Here is a 20402-nt window from a genome sequence, read left to right as displayed (position 1 = left end):
AATGTGTCCTAATAATTTTCCTGTTGTGGAAATGTTTTAATTTCTTGTGAAATCTTAGGAATATCTTTACATGAAAATGCTGTAAGCAAAATCATATTGAAATATCTAATGTTATTTACGTGTTATTCACTTGTGCAGTGAAGCAAGGTGGGAAGGGAAGAATCAAGGAATGGACATTGGAGTATTATTTGTATTATGCATGGATATGTTAGTGCTTTATGTTCATGTTTACGTCAAGGAGTGCTTCTGTGGCTTCTGGGAACCATAATCTCAAACCCCCATAAAATACAGGAAGAAATCTATAAATTGCTAGAGCAGCGAAATGTGTACATATGTTAATCTGTTTAATTCATATTAATTTGAATAATAGCTTTCATAAAGACATAACTAGAAAAATGTCACACACTGAGGAAAAAACAAAAGCACAGAAAAAATGTTGACCAAAGTGCTGATGTATCTTTTTCTTTAGCGGCATTGGCTTTTCTCCTACCTTCTGTAGTACTGTATTTTGTCACATCTGCTGACTGCAAAGATATATATTGAGCAAAGTAGGGAAAACATGGAAGTGGGTCAATTGAACCTATCAATAAGCTGTTAGTGGCTTCAGCAGGTGTATGGATTATTATTCTCCCCATTCATCTAGATCAAATAAAACTCTATGATATTTTCTAGTAATCATGAAGCATGCCTGGAAAATCACTGCATTTTGAGTCATGAGCAGATTTTTTCTAACTTACTAGAAACTTTTTTTTAGTTAGAAGATCTTTGAGTTGCTGTTACCAAGGGTTACCTATGAGAATTTATTTCATTTCTTGTTTGTTTCTCTAGTTGTTCATTTTGCTTCATTTTAGCAAGCAAGTAGTAGTTGAAAGTGTTATGGTGGTGCAGTTGGGATAACATGAGCTTGCGTTCTTTTAACGCTTAGCCTACATCACATTTGTCTCTCAAGCTGTTCACTCTTAATCACCTGCTTCATACAGAGAAACAGCAGAAAATTACATACTGCTTTGAGCATGAGCACGCATGGGTGTGAAACCCATTTTCTCACTTCTAACATGCAGCTACTTTTTGTCTGAGCAAAAGCAACCTGTTGAACGTCTATGATTCTTTATTCCACTTCATTTATTTGGCTATTGCTCTCTGTAATCAAATGAGAATATGAATATGTGCATTGAGCTGAATTTCTGATTGTTCAGACTGTTCATTTCAAAACAGCTATGGATATGCATTTTTCCCTCCCTCATATTTTTAAAATAGACATTGACTGTTTTTGCATGTGGATATGTTTGTCTGCATCTGTCAATGAGAACTGAATTACACAGCAGGTTGCTCACTTCAAAAGACAACAGATACAGTAAGGTGATAGGTTCATGGACCTGTCTTGGTTTGGGAAGACAGGTATCTGCCAGGTAAAAGCTGGAGTTTCCTTTGAAATGGAGAGTGTAAGCCCACCCACCCCCCCCACCCCCCCACCTTTTTTTTTCCAATTATAAATTTACAACCAGAGGCTCTTAGGCAAAGATTTGGGAAATAGGAATAGCAGTTCTTTACTAGTATGTATTACAAAGCAAACAAAAAAAAAAAACCAAACAAGCAAACAAAAAAAACCCCAAAAAACAAACAAACAAAAAATCCCCAAAAAACAAAACCCAAACAACTACAGCATTAATAACAAATGAAAACAGTACCAAGAACTTTGAGGGCAGTTTGGTCTCGGTGCCCCTGCAGGATGCTCAGACCACCAAGCTGAAACAGTGGAAAGTCCTGGGCTGGTAGCTGGGATGGCAGGATGTCCCGGCAGTGCAGGGGGTGCAGGGTCACACTGTAGCAAGAGGAGCAGTGCCAAAGAAGCCGAAGGCGAGGCAGAGCCGGCCCAGCTCCCGTGGGTGGCAGAGAAGGCTCAGGATTCAGGCCGAACCGGTGATAGTAGATTTCCCAGGACTGGATCCCCTTGGCCACAGTGAAAACTCCTCTAGCCAGCAACAGCCCAGCCGTTCTCTCTCCAGGAACGCCAAAAAAGAAAAAGAACAGCCTGCAGTTGCCTCAAGCTCTGTCTTCTACCTGCATTATCTCCCCCTTCCAAGTTTGTCCACCTCTTTGTTTCAGTTAAGTACTCTCAAGTATCCAACACTTGGTCTCCTTGGTAACTTATGGGGAAAAAATTCTTTAGAGAAAGAAGGAACAAACCTAACCCCCAATAGGACCTTTTGCCTAGGCAGTGATTTTGTTAAAAATGGCAGGAGACACAGTTTCCTCCTTTAAATGCCTTTAATTAATAACTAGGGGTCTCAAGGGGTGGCCTACGCCACTGCTGCTCCCTTTTGTCCACACTGCTGAGGAGGAGGTGCAATCCACTTTGTTGCCTGCACTGCAGAGTGGGAGTTCTTGCCTCGCGGGGGTTCTAAAGAACTCTCTTTGCCTCATAGCATTCAGGGGTGTCTCGCTCTTTAAGTACTTTGTAAGTTATGGTGAGATACAAGAGCTTGTCTATGAATACCCTCGGCATAAATACCCTTGGGTATGGTCAGTCCAGTGCTGTCCTTGGCAGATTTAAATTCTGAGTTGGCTCGTTTCGGCCAGGAGCTCTTGGTGTCGATATGGTCCCATCATGCAGCTGGGCCCTTTTAATTTCCATAAGAGTGGCAGCAGCAGCCTGACTGACAGGCCGGTTGTCAGCAGGAAGTAGGAAGAGGATCCGACAGGAAGTAGGAAGTGGAGCAAGCAGGGAACAAGCCAGTGGGACAGGCTGGGTGCAGGCAGGCAGAGCAGCAGCAGAAATGGAGAGCAGTGACGGCTTGACCCGACAGAAAGGCGACGGAATCAGGTAAGTGGGATTTTGGGGTAAGGGATACAGAGTGGACAAAAACTGCCTTTTGGTAATTAACAAACAGCATTATAACTCTTGAACTGATTTTAGCTAAACATTGCAACTCTATAACCAACAACTTATAACTCCATAACAATTCTCATTCATCACAGTTTCTTACACCATTACAGTAGTGCTAGAAGGATAGGAAATGAGAAATGTTTGGCTTAATCTTTCAATCAAAATGCTGTCCAGTTTACAATACAATTGTTCTGTAAGGTGAAAACAATTTACAAATCCACAAGCTGATGAAACTGTGAGTCAAATCTTAAATGACTTAAGGAGAAGATTGTTGCTTTTTCTTTTGAGCTTCATATGGTGAACCTTTCACCTCCAGCTTGTCACATTAATAGAAATAAATCCTTTCTACTGCCTTAAAGTTTAAGGTTTTGGTGTTTCTGTATTGACACAATAGGGTTCATGTCAGTGTGAGCAGCCCTTGCTTAGCAGAACCTTTTAGAACTGATGACCAGTAAGTTGCTCTGGGCTCTGGTTCCTAAGAGGGATTTGCCTTGCAGGAAAAGGCATTTCCACTTTCAAAGCAATCAGATGAAACTGTTCCAGTTTATACTGTGATTGAATCTTGAAAAGTAAAATGGCCAACCTTTCTAAATTTATAGGCCACATGTCAAAACTGCCCATTTGCCATAGACTAGTGACATAGGCATAACAGGTTGCTCTAAGCTGTTTTTAGCTTCAATGCTGGGGCGCCTCACAAGAGGGAGACATCAACTGCTTGCTTCCTTTCCTGGTGGGCCTTCCTTTTGTGTGTACTGCCCAGGTGTCAGAGTTCAGCGTGTTGGTGCCAGTCCTGGGAGTCTGGTATTCTTGCTTTTGAGGCTATTTACCCAGCTGGGATTGCCCTTTGGTTCTGTCAAGTAGCCCTTGCCCTTCTTCACGTCTCTTCTGGTATTTTGGAGAGTAAAATGGGGAAATTATGATGATATAGAATGAAGTTACCCATTGTTTAAGTATTGATGTTAGTGGAAGCTAATGGGGAAAATAAAAGTAAAACCTACTGTTATAAATGGTCACGAGCCAATTCAAAATCCAAAAATTTATTTAGCAATTTTCAAAAATTAATTTCAAAAACGCCACGATAAATCAGGACAACATCGATCAAATGTTGGGTGGACAACCCAGCTGCAAAAATGGTGCTCTCAGGTATGGCCACGAATTCAGAATCTCAGGGTAGGAGCTTTATACCATTTTTCTGCCCTGAGGCAAAAACACGACTGCTGCAAAGTTCACGAATTCACCCAAAACATGACATCATGCAAATAGCACAACTGCCAAAATGTCCTTCATCCCCCAAGGGATGTTTTTGAAAGGGTTTCCTGAAGAAAAGTCCTAAAAAGAATCTCTGAATTTTCTGTTGGGGCACTTGGATGAAATCATCTGCTAGTTTCCCTCGCAATCGTTATCAGATCCTTGAGTGGCTGTGAAGATGTGGCCTGCCCATGATCAATGAGACATTTTCATGTTATCTCTTCTGTTATGTTGCAAATATTTTGGTGGCACCTCCAAGCTAAAAAAAGACTTTGGAATTCTTGGAGATGCCCTCAGACTGCCTCCAAGAATCCAGGTTTTTTAATTCCAATGTATAATTTTCCACATACAATTTTAATACATGAATTTTATACAGTACATCTATTACATTACTCTAGCAGGAGTCTAGGTGTTTTTAAATTAATTCTGTTGTTTATTATAATGGGTTATATTAAGACTCTTCTTTTGACCTGCTTTTGCAAGCATTCTGGTCTGTAACTCAGTTTACTACTCTCTTATCAAGAAAGATAGAATACCTGCTACTATGTAGGGATGCATTAGCATGAAGTTCAAGGAGGAGGTGAGTTGTTGCAGCTGTGCAATTGCACACTTCCATGCTGTACTGATGATTTCCAGTGTGCATCCTGTGTGACAGCGTGGAGTCACAATGTTACTGCTTAATTTCTCTCCCTGCTGCTGAAGGAGAGAGTACAAGTTGTTCATTACATCCAGGTGCCCTTATTGCAGCTTCCTTCTGAAAGCTGTCACATGGACAGCTTGGGACAGCAGTGTTTGTAAGCCTGTGGTCCATAGACACTGAAAGTGGCCCTGTGTGACTTCTCAGCTCAGAACCTGGAGGCCTTGATCAATGAAAAGGACTGAAATACACACGGAAACAAATTCATGAAGTGATATGTCCTAAACTTTGGCCCTCTTCATTCTTTATGCAGTGCATTAGTTTTTGGTATAATGGGTACTTTGTTGATATCCAGGGTAACAGAGGAGATGATCATCTGCATAGAGTGATTGCCCCATCATGAACTAACTTTAAGGTATAATAACTTTAAGTTAGAATCAAACTTTCTTGCTCACTTTGATGAAGTTATTGCTAAGTTTTTTTATTGTTGTTTGTGCCTGCTGTGGGAAAAGTGGAAAAGTTTAGATTTTCCCTGTTTTCTGGATGGACATTGATTATTTTTCCTTTGGTGTTGGTTATTTTAAGTATCTTAATCTGTCTTTGATGCTGACAGTCACATAGTTACAGTATTAAATCCTGAGAAGTCGAACAAATATTCTGTAAAATCTGGTAGTCCTTAAACCTTTAAGTAAGTAGAGGGTGCCTGGTGTCCCCGTACTAGTCTGTTCTGCCTTTGGTATTATTAAAAAGCAGCTAACCTGAACACCTGCATATCAGCCAGTCATTCACAGAGTACCTCATCTGATCATACCTAGAGACAAAGACACCTTGCTTCTTGCTGACATGGTAGAGGTGAAGACAGTACTATGTAGTAAATGCACTGTAAGGGCTAATGGACATTGTCTTATCTTGGAAGAAAGTATTCTTTTAATTAAGATAGATCTATTAGATTTTTAGAGAGCCAGTTTAAATAAAATTACTCTTTTGTCTCATGAATGGGCAAAAACTGGAGTAAACAGCCTTTGTGTCTCCTTTCCCCAAAGAGTAGAGATGGTTTTAATAATTGGAGAGAAACAAAGTGAAAGTCAAGCAGTAGGAAAGTGACATGCTACAATACATGCTCAGTCTTCTTTGTGTTTTTCTGTCTTGTGGCAAAAGGGTCCAGATCATACAAAGATTTGAGTAAGCACTAATGAAGAAGGCTTGGCCATGCAAAGTAGCTGCTATATTTTTCTAAAATTATTTGAGTTGTGTGGACTGTAGACAATTTCTTCTTCACCTAAAGCAGCCTCATGACCTGTAATGACTAGGATTTGAATATTATAATCTGGGTTTACTGAACAAGATAATTAAATATTTAAAGTCAGTTCATTAAGAGGATATAATGGATTATTTCTCAACATTTGCAGATTTCTGCCATTCAGTTTGTATGCCTGGCTAAATGTTCTTAAATTTTTTGGTACAGCTCTCTTTCAGATTTCATACCTTAGCTTTTGCCATAACAATTAGGACTGTGGAGAACTTTTTGTTGTCCTAGAACTGAGAGAAAAGAAAATATGAAATGCTGAATAAGATGAAATTTTCATCAGTAAGATGAAAAAAAGCACTCATAAAAGTTAATTAAGCTCAGGAAACAGACAGCAAGATAATTAAGATTAGGCCTAATTTTATATGGCAGGAATTCTGTGATGTTTTCCAAGGGACATCATGTAGAGAAACTGCAGGCTTTCAGTCAGATTCTCAAAAGATCATTACAGATGATGTTAAACAGGGGTACAGACTAATGTGATGAGGCATATGCTTTCTTTTACATTTCTTTAAAAGTAATTCTTTTACATTGCTTTAAAAGTAAAATTCTGCCATAAACATAAACAAGGACTAAATACACAGTTGATTGTTACTGGCAGTGAGGTATCTAAGGGACTCTGTTGCTGAAACTAATAATTATTAACACAAAAAACCTGGATTCATTTGTTGCTTCCTCTGCCAGACTAAAGTCCGCCATGATGTACTGCAGTTTATTACGTTCTAGAAAACTATGAGAAGGATCTTTCGTTTATATCAGGCATATAGTGATCACTTTCCTCCCATTGTGCATTTTAGATAATCTGCAATATTCCATGTGCTGGCAGTGTAGCTTCCTAATACTATTAGATAAAGAAAATCCATACAAAACCTAATTACCATTTTATCCACTTCAAATTTTTTATGACTAGGTACACTAGAAACCTTAGAAATGAAAACAGGGAATAAATTACACGGAACTGTGGATTCTGTTTTTTGTTTGTTTGTTTGTTTGGTTGGTTTTTTAGATGCTTCTACTAATTGAGTGTGGAGCAAATTAGTCTCATTTCTTATTAAACTCAAATCAATTGTTTAGACATCAGCGTTGCATTGTGCATGCCTAGGCTCATGCACCAGAACTGTAAAAACTTTCTGTATTCTGGGTTATCAATCCCCAGAAATATTTTATAATTTCTTTAATATTTTCCACCCAGTAACATTTGATTATATTGATTCTGTGCTTTCTTGTGTAATTGAAGGCCTTGTGGGTTTTTTGTATTTATGTACCCTTCCTAGGGACAGAGTTAAAGTGATAGAAAGTTTGGGGATTTCTTGTTGATTTTTTTAAAAAACCAAGATTATGTAAAGCTGTATGTACTAGAGAATATTGTCCCTCATATCTGCTCAGAGAGTAACAACAGAAGGGCAAATAAACATACATAAATATTCTTTTTTTTTTTTTTTTAATCAAGAAATTGAAAATGTAATGATGTGATGATGAAAAATCAGTAGGTTTAATATGTGGTGCATGCATGTCAAACAGACAAGAAAAATTGAACAACTCTCAGACAGATTAAATCCTCCCTGTGATGCCAGTATTGTGTCATGGATGTAGATTACAGACAAATAATGTAACACATCTGCATGTCCTTCTCACATCTCAAATATGGCAGTTTCATAATACTGTTTTGACTGACAACTTATGTTCCTGGATTCATGGTTACATCTAACTTTTACCTGTCATCCTAAAAATATTTTTAGTTGTCAATCTTTAGGAAAAATCTTGAAAACATGACTGAAATGATTTCTTGAAAGAAGCAGGTATTTTTTTGGCCAAAGGCATCCACCTGGCCTTTCTGTAAAGGGGACTTTAGTAATAAAGATGGGAACAGATTTTTTAATAGGGCTTGTAGCAATAAGACAAGGGGTAATAGTTTTAAACTGAAAGAATTTAAAGTTCAGACTCTATGAAAGGAAAACATTTTTTCAATGAGACAAAACATTTCTTAAAAAACCGATCCCTTAATTCATTTTAACTTGTCAAATAAAAAGCTCTACCAGCAAAATCTCTAAAATTTATTTGCTGTTTCAGAAGTCAGGACCGTCATTTTTATAGAATTAACTATATACTTCAGGTAAAACAAAAGAAATGGACTTAAGTATTAAACAAGGAACAAACTGTTGCTGGATGGGCTTCTCCACAACACAAAGTCTTCATATGCTGACATCTGTGCACAGAACAAGACAAGCTCACTCAGTGCTTTGAAATCCTGCTAAAAGCATTAGATCCTTTGTTTCACTAATTTCTGCCATTTATGAAGTTCACTTTTTTTAATGTCCCTCCTTGCTTTGGATTGGTTATAAGTAGACTGGCTTGGAAGGTGCAGTGCAATTTTTTGTAGCAACTGTGTTGAAAGCCAAAACATATTTGCCTTCAAGCAGGAGTTGGATTTGATGATGCATAGGAGTCCCTTCAACTCAGGTTATTCTATGATTCTATGATTCAGGAGGCTAAGGCAAATGTGCTCATTGCTGAAGTGCAAAATAAGTGTATAACTCCTAGCTGAGCAGTTCTGTTTTTTATATATATCCTTCAAGTGCTAATATTTTAAGATCCTTTGTACATGCATACTGCATGCCCTTATTGTCCTGATTGCTGATTATTTTCTTATCTCTGTTCCTCTCTTTACACAACAGAGCACAACTGGATGCAGCTACTGCACCTTGCTTACATTTATTGTATTTTCTCATGATAGTAGAGCTTGTGTTGACATCACCATCCTTTTAAATTCAGCAATAAACCTTACCCCTCTCCTTGGTAACTAACCTTTTCTCCTCTGAATCTGAAAGATTTTCTTTTTATCTTAACATTGAGTGAAGCACTGGGGTTCATGGGCTATTTGAAGTTAGACTTTTTAAATAGCTTTTTTAATTGCCTTTTTTTTGTTGTTTCTTTATTTGTTTTGTTGGTTTTTTGGTTGGTTGTTTGTGGTTTTTTGGTGGATGTGTAGTGTTTTTGAGGATGTCTTAATTGATGCTGGCTACTTACTAGTGCAGATGCTTTCTCTGGGTTGCTGATTCTTGGTGTATTTCATGGATGCCTATGTTCGTAATGAGTGGCTATATTTATGGTTTAGGAATAATATGTACCCATACACTTAACCTGAAACCTAAACAAATCAAAGTCCATGAAGTTTTCTGTTTCACATATACAGCTCTTTTCCAGAACATAATTTATCTTCAGAAATTCTTTTTTTCCCTCACAGGATCCCTGGAAGATTTTATGTCACCATTTCACTCCACATTGTATCATAGAAGCACAGAATGGGTCAGGTTGTAAGAGACTACAGTTGTCCATGTCATGTGGTCCAACCTCCTTCTCAAGCAGGGCCACCCCAGAGCACACAGCGCAGGACTTTGTCCAGACAGTTCTTATATTTCTCTGGTGATAGGGAGTCCAAAACCTCTTTGGACAATATGTTTGGTGCTGATTTGTGTCATGCTGCACATATCCAAGCTTGTGTCTTGGCACTGTATATTTTATTAAGAATTTGTAAATCAGACATCATGTGTAGTTATTTTTTTCAAGGCTGGCTTGACACATCTATTTGCTTCATGCAGCTGTTAAAAGGTTAAAATTCTAGTTGCTGACTCAAAAGCTTTGGCTCTTGGTTGGCTGTGGTGCTGTGATAGAGTGTTATGACTGAATTTGTGGCTATGGTGTGTAAACACGCTGCTAGCAAACAGCCATCTGTTGTCAAAAACACCCGCTTTCTAAAGTGTTGCAAGCACTTGTCTTGGGTTTATGCAGAACATCTGCAGGTCACAGTCTCCCTCAAAATCTGAATGAAACCTCTGTTGTAGTGGCTGGAGTGTTTTTGCTGTGGTGGTGATAAAGTTGGTCATCATCAACGTTGCTCTCATGCAGTGGCTGTTACACTCACAGCAGAAATAATACAGGGAACATGTATGTTCATCTCAGTTAGGTCTTTGCCTCTAAGGTGGTGGCATATGGTTAATATAATTTGATATCAAACACATCACTCGGTGTTGCCCTGCTCCTGCCCCAAGACTGAGAAAACATGAATCAGTTTCTGAACACTCTGGGTGCCTCCACTCTTTCAAATGACACTGAAATCAGATCAGCAGTATTTTATCATAGCCTTCTGGGTGATGATCCCTACTGACTTCATATTTTGACTTAATAGGTTGCAAGTTAAAACATGGGATTATGTGTTTAATGGCTGAGAAACAGATTTGTATTTCTGCTTTACTCATTTGCTATGCTGTTCTGGAGTGCAGATCCTTAACAAGTCTGTCAGTCAATGAAGTACTCCCCTTCCCTCTCCCTGAAACTGGGAATGCTCTCGATTTCCAAGAAACATTTGGCTTTTGCTGCTTTTGCTCTGTTTCCTGGAATGTGTCACACCTGTATGCTGAATATCTGTGGTCATGTTTGGCAAATGTCTGTAGCAGGCTTGACTTGAAAGTCAAATCCAGCCAGAGCTGGTTGTCTATCCCTAATCAGCTTAAAATAATGTCACAAAGGATTCTGTATCTCAAGAACTTCAATGCTTTATTTTGCAGTGACAGTTTTTGCACTTGATAATCCTGGATAGTTCAGGACATTCAGTAGCTGATCCTTCTTAGAACATTAGATGCAAATAGTCATAGAATATTAGTTTGTGATTAATCTTCTTTATTTTTGTTTTGCTTTGTTTTTGTTCTCTCTGAAGCAATGGAACTAGTTCAGTTCATTTGCTTTATCTCTGTTTTCCCAGGTGGCACAGATCCTCTTGGCCTGCTGTAGAACCATTTTAGATCGAAAATGATAGTTTTAGAGTAAAAAAACATGGTGTTTATCTCTGGCACTGTTTACTGTACAAACCTAGGGAAGTGAGAACATTACATTTTCAGACCATTACCAGAAGATTTCTTTGGAGCACTCTTTTCTGACTAGAATTTGTCTTAAAAATGTGCGTCCTTAACCTTTCAAACACTGAAGGGTATCCATGGCTCTCATTCCCCTTTTTTTGAATATTGCTATGGCACAAATTACTTAACAGAAATTATCCGTAATTCCTTTTTTTGTTTCTGTTTGGTCTTTCCATTACCCTCATATCACAAAAAGAATCAGTGATCTGGATGCTGTATTGCTTAGTGTTTTTATCTGGTTTAGTGAGCTTAGGGGCAGGATGCTCTGGTCCTATAAATGTGTCATAATAATCTGTACCACCTTTGCAGAGATCCCCTTGGATACTATGGGCCCTGGCAGAATGTGCTTAGTGTTAGTCGGTTTGCCTGAATGTCTGTTCAAGTATTGTATGGTTTATGTCCTTGTCCTGCCTAAAATTTTAGCTTCTTTTTTTTCTGTTACCAGAATTTTGCATAGGATTTGCATTATCCTGATGTTGCATGTGTAAGACTGCAAGGTTTATCTTTTCTCCCCTCTTCTGCAGCACTTTTTTTGGCTTGATGATTTTACTTGTGTCCCACTGACTGTTTTGGCGTTCAGCTGACTGTTTGCCTATTCTTTGCATCTGATACTAGCCTGAATTCTAGAAACCATTTCTTTATGCTACTTTGCATTGCATTACAGTCATAAAGTGCAGAAACGTTCCTCTCAGTTGCTGTTTTGCTTTCAGAGTGGCTGATTTTTTTCCTTTACTACAAGCTTTAGCACACAGACACAGCTGCTATGTGGCCCAGTAGGAAGGGAATTTTTCATGCTCTTTATAACAAAATTATTCAAGAAATTAATTTGTTCATCTCTCTAGTTTTGCATTTTTACATTTCTTTTTACATAGCTTCTACTTTATTTTTGTTTTTTGTCTGTGATTAATGCATATCCTCTGCTTAGGTGTTTCTTGCTATAAAGAAATAGCTTTCAGCTTGTTTTGGAATAAAAAATGTTCTTGGTACTCTATGTATTTCTCCCATGCCTGAGGCAGATCTTGAACTTATGAATATCTTGTAGTTTGCTTTCACTTATTTCCCCCTAGTTCACTGGAATATTCACATTGTTTTAATCTGCGGTATTTCAAACTGTTTAATCCATAGGACCTTTAAATTAGTTTTCTTGGGGAAAAGACTCTGCAACCCAGTTGTGTTCTCCTCTTGCTTCTTGTCTCAATACTCTCCTAGTTTTAAAAATATGCAGGGTGATCTCTAATTTGTGAAATCTTGCTCAGCCTTTAAACATGAATGAAAAACCATCAAAGGTATTGTAACAATTGAGACCTTATTATTTTTGTCACTTTTTTTTTCCCCCCTGTAAAATCTTAACTTAATGCTTTCTATTGCTAAAATCCTAATTTTAACGCATGGAACTCATGCTACAAGAAAATTGCAGTCCTGTTTTTTTTTTCCTTTTCTGTCACAGGCAGTAAAATTATTATTAGGATTGTTTTTGTGGGTCAAGCTAGAGACCTCAGATGTCATGAAATTCTTCCAAATTGGAAACATTTCTGTTTTACTTTCATGTCTAGCAAAGAAACAAAACAGCTTAATGATGCTCTGGTGGCCTATTTCTAGGTAGGAAAACAAGTCTTATGGAGAAAGAAGCTGATACAGGTTTCAATTCTTGTATTAAATTCCTGAAATGAGAGGACTGTTCCAGTAAGAGTATGCACTCCGCTAAGAATTAATTTGCATGTATTTATGTTTAAAAAACAGTTTACTTGAAAGCTGTCTAATGTATAGTTAAGAAAAAGATGAGGAAGTAGATAAAGATCAGGAAGAAGTATAAATTCAAACAGTGTCAATATATTTTTGTCTGGAGCTCAAAAGGCATTTTGTATTATGTTAGTATAATATATATATATATTATAATATTATTACATTATTTTAATATTTTATATTAATATATTATATAATAATATTATTATATCATCAACTAATTGTTTGATTTCCAACCTGGACTTAAAAGTTGGAATGAGCATCACTCTATTGAGGTTATTTTCTCCTCTGTGTCTGTATTTTCTAATCTTGAGGCGTAAATATAGAAATGCAAGTAATTCTTTTCATAAGAGTGAAGATGTACAAAAACATGTCTTTTCTCTAAGTCATTGACAAAATGTGGCTCGTTCATGTGGCCCAATTATTATACATGATTATAAATCTGGTTAGTTAGACTTGTAATTTTTCTACTATTTTTATTATGGATGCCTAGCATTAGTGTTAGTAAAATGATGACTTCAATGAGGTTTTTTCAGGAAAATGAGTTTTTTAAGGAAATGAGGCTTTTTAAGAAAAGAGAGTGCTATTGTCAATATATATCACAGAAAACATTTAAGATCATGAGTTTTAGTAAGAAGTTATTCTCCTTCTGAGGTATCTAAGATCACACTATTATGAAGTTTCCATATTTAAATATTGACAGTGTGAATTTTCTTTTCAATAAATCTGTCCCTGTGTCTTGGTTTAGATAGACAGGTGTCTGCCAGGGGGGGTTGGAGTCTCCCTTAAAATGTAAGCCCCTCCCCCCCTTTTCCAAATTATCATAAATTTGCAATTAAAAGGCTGTCAGGCAAATATTTTGGGAATAGGTATAGCAGTTCTTTATTAGGGATATAAAATTACAAATGTTGTAGTACAGAAGAATAAGCAAGCAAACAAACAAACAAGAAATCCTAGAAAAAACCCTGGCAGAGTCAGAAATACAACCTGACACCCTGTTGGTCAGGGTGTTGGAAGCAGTCCAAAGTAAGCCCTCCTGGAGTGGCAGATGTGGTTCTGTTGGAGTAGAGATGGTCCTGTTGAAGAAAAAGGGTCCAGTAATGGTGAGATGGGTCCTGTCTTCCTCCAGGGATCCGGTAGAAAAACTGGATACCTAGTGGGACTGTGGCTCCTTTTTATCTAGGTTAAGATGGTTTGGCTCCTCCTCCCTGTGTGGAGCATCTTACAATAGTGCCGTGTAATGTGTCATGTCATTGATGAGCTCTTAATGGTCCATTAGCAGAAGACATCCCCATGGAAGTAGTGAAACAATGAAGAGAGGTAAGTAGCACTCCACCATCTGATAAGTGTCACTGACCCATTTGGGCAAAGATAAGCAATTTTGCTCTACCCAGATGGAATAGAATAACATGTTCTTTACAAAACCCATGACACCCTGCTGCATCTCTTTAGTTTTTGCAGTTATTTCCACTATGTGAAAATGTAACAGGAGTGTATTTTCTCTGAGATGTTGTCTTTTATGCAAATGACAGCAGAAATTTCAGGCTGAAGCATGAATGTCTGCTTATTTATCTCCCACTGTGATGATTTATTAAATTGCAAAATGAAATGTGTAATTGAAAATGAAAGTGACTCCATTAGAATAATAATTAAAACTTAAAATCTGTATTTTCATCAGAGCTGGACAGTTTGTTCTCCTGAAGTCTAATAAAACAAATTCACGTTTACTTCCTTGCTAGCTGGCACTTTTTTTGCATATGAAGAAAGGGTAATATTTGCTCTGCACATATGTGAGTGTATTTTACCACCCTACATGTACATTAAGACAGTTGCATATGTTAATCATTTAGATAAGACACGGATCCTGGAAACGGTTGCACTTACACTCAACAAGGCGTCCATATCTGAACCAAACAGGGTTATATGTGTTTATACTTGGAGAATTTGTGCCTAAATGTTTTGTGTAACTCAGTCTAGTTGAGCAGAACTCAGCTGTGTGTAAAAGAAAGCACAACTGAACACAGTGTGAGCTCAAAGTGATGTGTCTGACATGCTTGGAAAATATAATGAGTTTCTGGAAAAATGTTCAATAGAAATAGAACTTTTCTTTTTTCTGGAAATACCTGTTTCAATGTTGTTTTTTTTTTGTTTTTTTTTTTTTTTTTTTCTTTCAGTAAGGACCTTTCTGATATTTGCCTTCTGGCTGGACTTGGTAGACTGTTCAGGAACTTAGTGATATGGGATCCTGTTTTCATGCAGGGTGATACTTGACTGCAGGATCATCCCAGGTGTCTAGAGTATAAAGACAAAGGCAACTCAAGTATGTAGGCTGATGCTGCCAAGATTGCAGTGACAAACAGTGCTTTGGTGGTTACAGAATCACAGAATCACAGAATGAGCTAGATTGGAAAAGACCTTCAGGGTCATCTAGTCCAACTCATGAGCTTACACCTCCTTGATGGTACTGAGTGCCACATCCAGTCTTTTCTTAAACACATGCAGGGATGGTGATTCCACCACTTCCCTGGGGAGATGATTCCAATGCACAATCACTCTTTCAGTGGAGAATTTTTTTCTAACGTCTAACCTAACCTTCCCTTGGGGCAGTTTAAGATGGTGTCCTCTCATTCTGTCAGTTGTTGCCTGGGAGAAGAGACCAGCTCCCGCCTGGCTACAACCACCTTTCAGGAGGTTGTAGAGAGTGATAAGGTCACCTCTGAGTCTCCTTTTCTCCAGGCTAAACAACTCCAGCTCCCTCAGTTGTTCCTCACAGGGTTTATGTTCCAAGCCCCTCACCAGCCTCATTGCCTCCTCTGGATGTGCTCAAGAATCATAACGTCCTTCCTAAACTGAGGGGCCCAGAAATGGACACAGCACTCAAGGTGTGGCCTCACCAGTGCTCAGAACAGGGGAAGAACGGCCTCCCTGCTCCTGCTGGAGCAGGAGCTCCTGACACACTATTCCTGATCCGTGTCGGGATGCCTTTGACCTGCTTGGCCACCAGGGCACACTTCTGGCTCATGTTCAGCTGCTGTCGCCAGAACCCCCAGGTCCCTTTCTGCCTGGGCACTGTCCAGCCACACCATCCCCAACCTGTAGTGCTGCATGGGGTTATTGTGGCCAAAATGCAGGGCTTGGCACTTGGACTTGTTACAACTTTGTATTGTTGAACTTGGCCCAAGCCAATCTATCCAGCCTGTCCAGGTTCCTTGTAGAGTCCCATGAGATAAAGCCCCGGAAGGCAGAGGGGCCCAGTATTACTGGCTGAATTTCCAGGATCACCTCCTCAGGATTTATAAAGCCCAACAAGGAGGAAATCCAGAAAAAATGCCAAGAGGTCTCTATGGACAGATAAGGACCTACCTACTGAGCAAATGGAGCAAAACCGAGAAGCTTTCAGGAAGTAGAAACAAGGACACGTGACCTGGGAGGAATACAGGGAAATTTTACAGGAAACTAGGGACAATGTTAGTAATGATAGGACAAGGAGTAATGGGTGCAAACTGAAAGAAGGAAAATTTAGGCTGGATATGAGGAAGAAATTTGTTACTGTGAGTGAGGTGATGCACTGGAAAGGTTGCCTAGGGAAGTTGCAGATGCCCCATCCCTGACAGTGTTCAAAGCCAGGTTAGATAAAGCTTTGAGAAATCAAAGCTTTAATCAAACCCCCCTTGGCAGAGGGTTTGAAATTATATGGTCTTTAAGGTCCATTCCAACCACTTAACATTTGGTGATTCTATAGTTTTAATCATAATTTCATACATTTACCAAAGTCCTGTGCACCTCAGAAGTCGGTACTAGTTCCAGTGGAGAGTCGTTTAGAAATGGAATATCAGTTGCAGACATTTATTGGAGGTTGAAGAACAAATTCTACCTAGAATTCTTCTTCTAGAAAGATAGGATGTTAGGAGACATCTGGAGACCCATGAGTATTACAGATATGATTTCATGCATATTTTTTAACTGAAGTATACTAACAAGTCCCGTAATAAGAAGTCTTCCAATAATAAGTCTAAGGAAGATCTTAGAAGAAATACAGGCAGAAAGATAATCTTTGTGTGCTGATGAAGGAATGCTGATTTAGCATGGATACATGAGCAGATACTAAATATAACCAGGTTTTATGCAAATCAAAACCCTGGTGCAGCACTCCAATGACAATTGAGAAGAACTCATTCTCCAAATAACGCAACTCCAAATACAGTTCTCTTATCAAACCAGCTGAGGTTTACATTGTACCCAAAAAAGCTTCATAAAAGAACACTGCATTGCATTCCCAGCTACTTTTTTCTACTGCTTTCTGCTATTACATTTAGTTAAAAAGAAGTCGCTGTGATTTATATAACTTCATTTGAATGGATAAAACTTTTGTGTCAGGAAATAACAGACATGAAAAGACAAATACAGGTCACTTGTGAGTATATTGAGCATGGTATGCAGCTGAGGAATCATAAAATTGACAGGAAGTATTTCTTATTGCATGCTACTAAGAATCTTTAAATAATATTGCCTTAAGCTCATTCTTTGCTATGACATCAGTATTGCAGTAAAGGAGCTGTACAACTTACATTAAATGAAAGTCAGAATGTGTAATGAGTAAGACGTTTTGGGGAGTGCATCAGGTTGACTTGAATTTTTTTGGCAATTATAAATAGGATTTGCTTTCAATAATAGAATAAAAAATTGCCAATTTTTTTTGGCAAAGGGTAGCCAATTTTCCTAATGTTATTTAAACATATTCTTTGACTAGAAGATGTTATTTTGGCAGTGAAATTTCTTAATTGAGAAAATAAAAGGAAAGTAAATATTTGGTGTTTAAAATCCAGTTATCAGAAGAGAAGTAACACCTGAACAAATTCACCTAAGTAATAAATACACTACGTCTATATCTTCTAGGTGTTTTACAGTAAATAATAATTCAAGTGTAGTCACTATGGATATGCCTGCACCACTGCAGCTTTAGTAATGACAAAATGTCATCTGTTTTAAACAGAAAGATGCATTAAAGGAAAAGCACTGTTAGAAAATATATCCTGGATGACATTCATGGCACCAGTGAACTGCATTAAGGCAGAGCAGTAATTAAAAATTCACTTCAGAGGAGCTTATTATTCCTTAATTCACAGTTACTCCATCCATCAAGGGTCTCCTGGACCCAGTCATTATGAAAACATGAAGCCTCCATTACTTGCTAAATTTCTGACTTAAATCTTCAAAGGAGATGTAAAACTTTCCCAAACAATGCGGATAAAAATAAGGAATAAGAAAGACTTAGGACACATTTAGAATTAAAATAATTAGACAACAGTGGATACTTTCAAAATATTTGCAACTATGCCAGTATAAAAGAAAATTCCTCATTAACTTATGTGCCAGGTTTTACAAATCTAATATTTAGTTAACCAGTCACTTCTAAAATTTTATTTGTAGTATTGTGACTTAAGTTAACTGTGTTAAGAAAATCTGCATACAATAACACTTGTAATTCTGGAATTATGTGAACTAGAAGAAATATAAAAGTAAATTTAAATATTTCCTGGTGGGTAGATATTCCAGGCTTTTTTTTTTATTATTTTTCCCCCTTGTGTGTATTTGGGTTATTTTTTATTTTTTTAACTCTTTTCTTTTGAATTGTAGACTTCCAGCATGGAAAGTATCCCATAACAGGGAACTGGGTGTTAGACTGATTTAGACTGGTATTTTCAATAACCCATCTAATTTAATCACATAATCTTTTGTGACTAGAAACAGTCAACCTAGGAACTAACACTCTATATGTTTTGAAAGTGCATTACCTTTTGTTTGCATTGCATTGAACATAGTAAGGAGCAAGCCTACTTGTAAAAGATTGCACAGGAATCTTGTGGTACTCGGTCAGTAGGCAGTAAAAAGGCAGGTGGTCATGGCCTTTCAGAGCTCATTCAGAATGCCTGATCTCCTTCTCTCCCCAATCAAAAAAAGAAAAAGGAAATTGTAAGGATGATTTTCTTAAATAAGTGGAGTGGATAATATTACATCAAGTGTTACAAAGCTGTTCAGGCTTCAGTCTGTGGGAAGAAATGATTCTCCTGAAGTTTTACTCACTTAGAGATCCCAGAATAATGAAGGCTTTTAAGCCTAACCAGTTTTTTAGTCTCTCTTTGAATAAATTGTGCTTATGGCTATGAAATATCTGGTCTGAAGACCAGAGTATTTTTTAAGACCATATTATTAATTATTTTAGTATTATTTATATTCTGTTAGATAGGCAGAATGGAGTGTAAGTCAAGACAGCTGATGTACTTTGCTATCAGTGAAAGACGCCTATGAAAAAGGAAGGATTTGAACCTAGATCTCTAGTGATCTTAGGGATCTAAGTTATTAGGCAGGGAAAAGGATTTGCTTTATTATTGACTTTAAATTGCATGGATTAATGTGTTTCTGATTAATTTGATGTATTAATCATTAATCCAATGCTACAAATCTGTTAATGACAACACATTTCTTGGAATCATCTGTCATATATGATGATCTGGTACCCTGGTTGCCTAGCGGATGCTTTAAGAATCTCACTTGACAAGTCAGCAGCAGCTTAAATATGTCCTAGGAACCTGTTACTGGGAGATTCAAGTGCAGTGATCTAAATCTGCTTTTTTGTTGGTTTTGCCACTCTGTGTTTTTGTAGTGCTAGCTTGACAAAAAATTATTATTAAAACTTCTGTTTTTTTATCTTGCCAGAATCATCCCGCAGAAGGAACCCCTGAGGCTCAGATCAGGATGCAGCTCACTTATCTGAGGGAGGAATGCACTGTATGTTAAAACAAGCTGGCCAGTGGCCCACTCCTCCTTAATGTTGTTACTCTGTTTTTATTCTTCTTCTCAAGGTCCAAAAATATATCAGAAAAGATGTGTGACAGTGAAATATTAGGATTTTTTCTGAATGGTTATCTGACCATTTAACATGAAGTGTAACACAACATGTTGTTGACAGGAGGCTTTTACTTGCAACAAGAAACAAAGCAGCTGCAAGGAATATCTAAGCTTACATGGAAATGTCTACATTTGTACAGGCCCTTAAAACACATATTGCACACTAATTCAGATGACTATTTTGCCTATGACTCTTGCAATTCTAGTTCACTATTGTTTTATTAAAGGTGTGTTGAAGGTCAACTGCCACTAACTATACTGTTAAATATTGATTTAACAATTTGAATTAATGTAATTTTCTGTTGTTCTCCCAACTAAATGTACAGCAACACTTCAGTGCCCCAGTCAATAAGATCAATAGCACTCACGTGAAATTCAGGCTACGGCGCTGCTGCTGGTTTGTTCTCCCTTTCTCCTTGCTCTCTTCTCACAGGGTCAGACAGGTTTTAGTAAATGCAAAATCTATGTTCCTGCTAATAGGCTGTGGGACTTCTCTAGCTGGATGCATTCTGTGTACACCTGTTATTTTGAAGCAGAGTATTTTGTGCCTCATACTGATTTTTTTTTTATCATGCTACTATTTCTCCTTTAATGAGAGAAACAAAATCAAACAATAAAGGCATTTTTGGCGCTTTCTTCTAAGGTTTTCTGCAAGACTATTTATACAAGTAAAATTACATATTTGGTAATTTTTAAATAGCAAGTCATTACTCAATAGCCCTTGATGATCCTGATGTCAGAGCTAAAAGACCAATACCT

The 20402-nt window shown here is 37.7% G+C and overlaps 1 long non-coding RNA gene across 1 annotated transcript in view; it reads left to right on the top strand.

Moving 5' to 3' along the window:
* Window positions 1–2739: 2739 nt before the first annotated feature.
* LOC136288890 (uncharacterized) overlaps window positions 2740–20402 on the top strand; it is an 85788-nt gene continuing 68125 nt past the window's right edge. The window contains exon 1 of the long non-coding RNA XR_010720631.1: window positions 2740–2824. This is a non-coding gene — a long non-coding RNA (uncharacterized lncRNA). The remainder of the gene's footprint in view (window positions 2825–20402) is intronic.

The sequence above is a fragment of the Chamaea fasciata genome, unplaced genomic scaffold, assembly GCF_029207755.1.
Source record: "Chamaea fasciata isolate MVZ Bird 193981 ecotype frontalis unplaced genomic scaffold, bChaFas1.0.hap1 SCAF_4, whole genome shotgun sequence".
Classification (NCBI taxonomy): domain Eukaryota; kingdom Metazoa; phylum Chordata; class Aves; order Passeriformes; family Sylviidae; genus Chamaea; species Chamaea fasciata.
The sequence above is the reverse complement of the archived record's forward strand: the minus strand, read 5'-3'. Positions and strand labels throughout refer to the sequence as shown.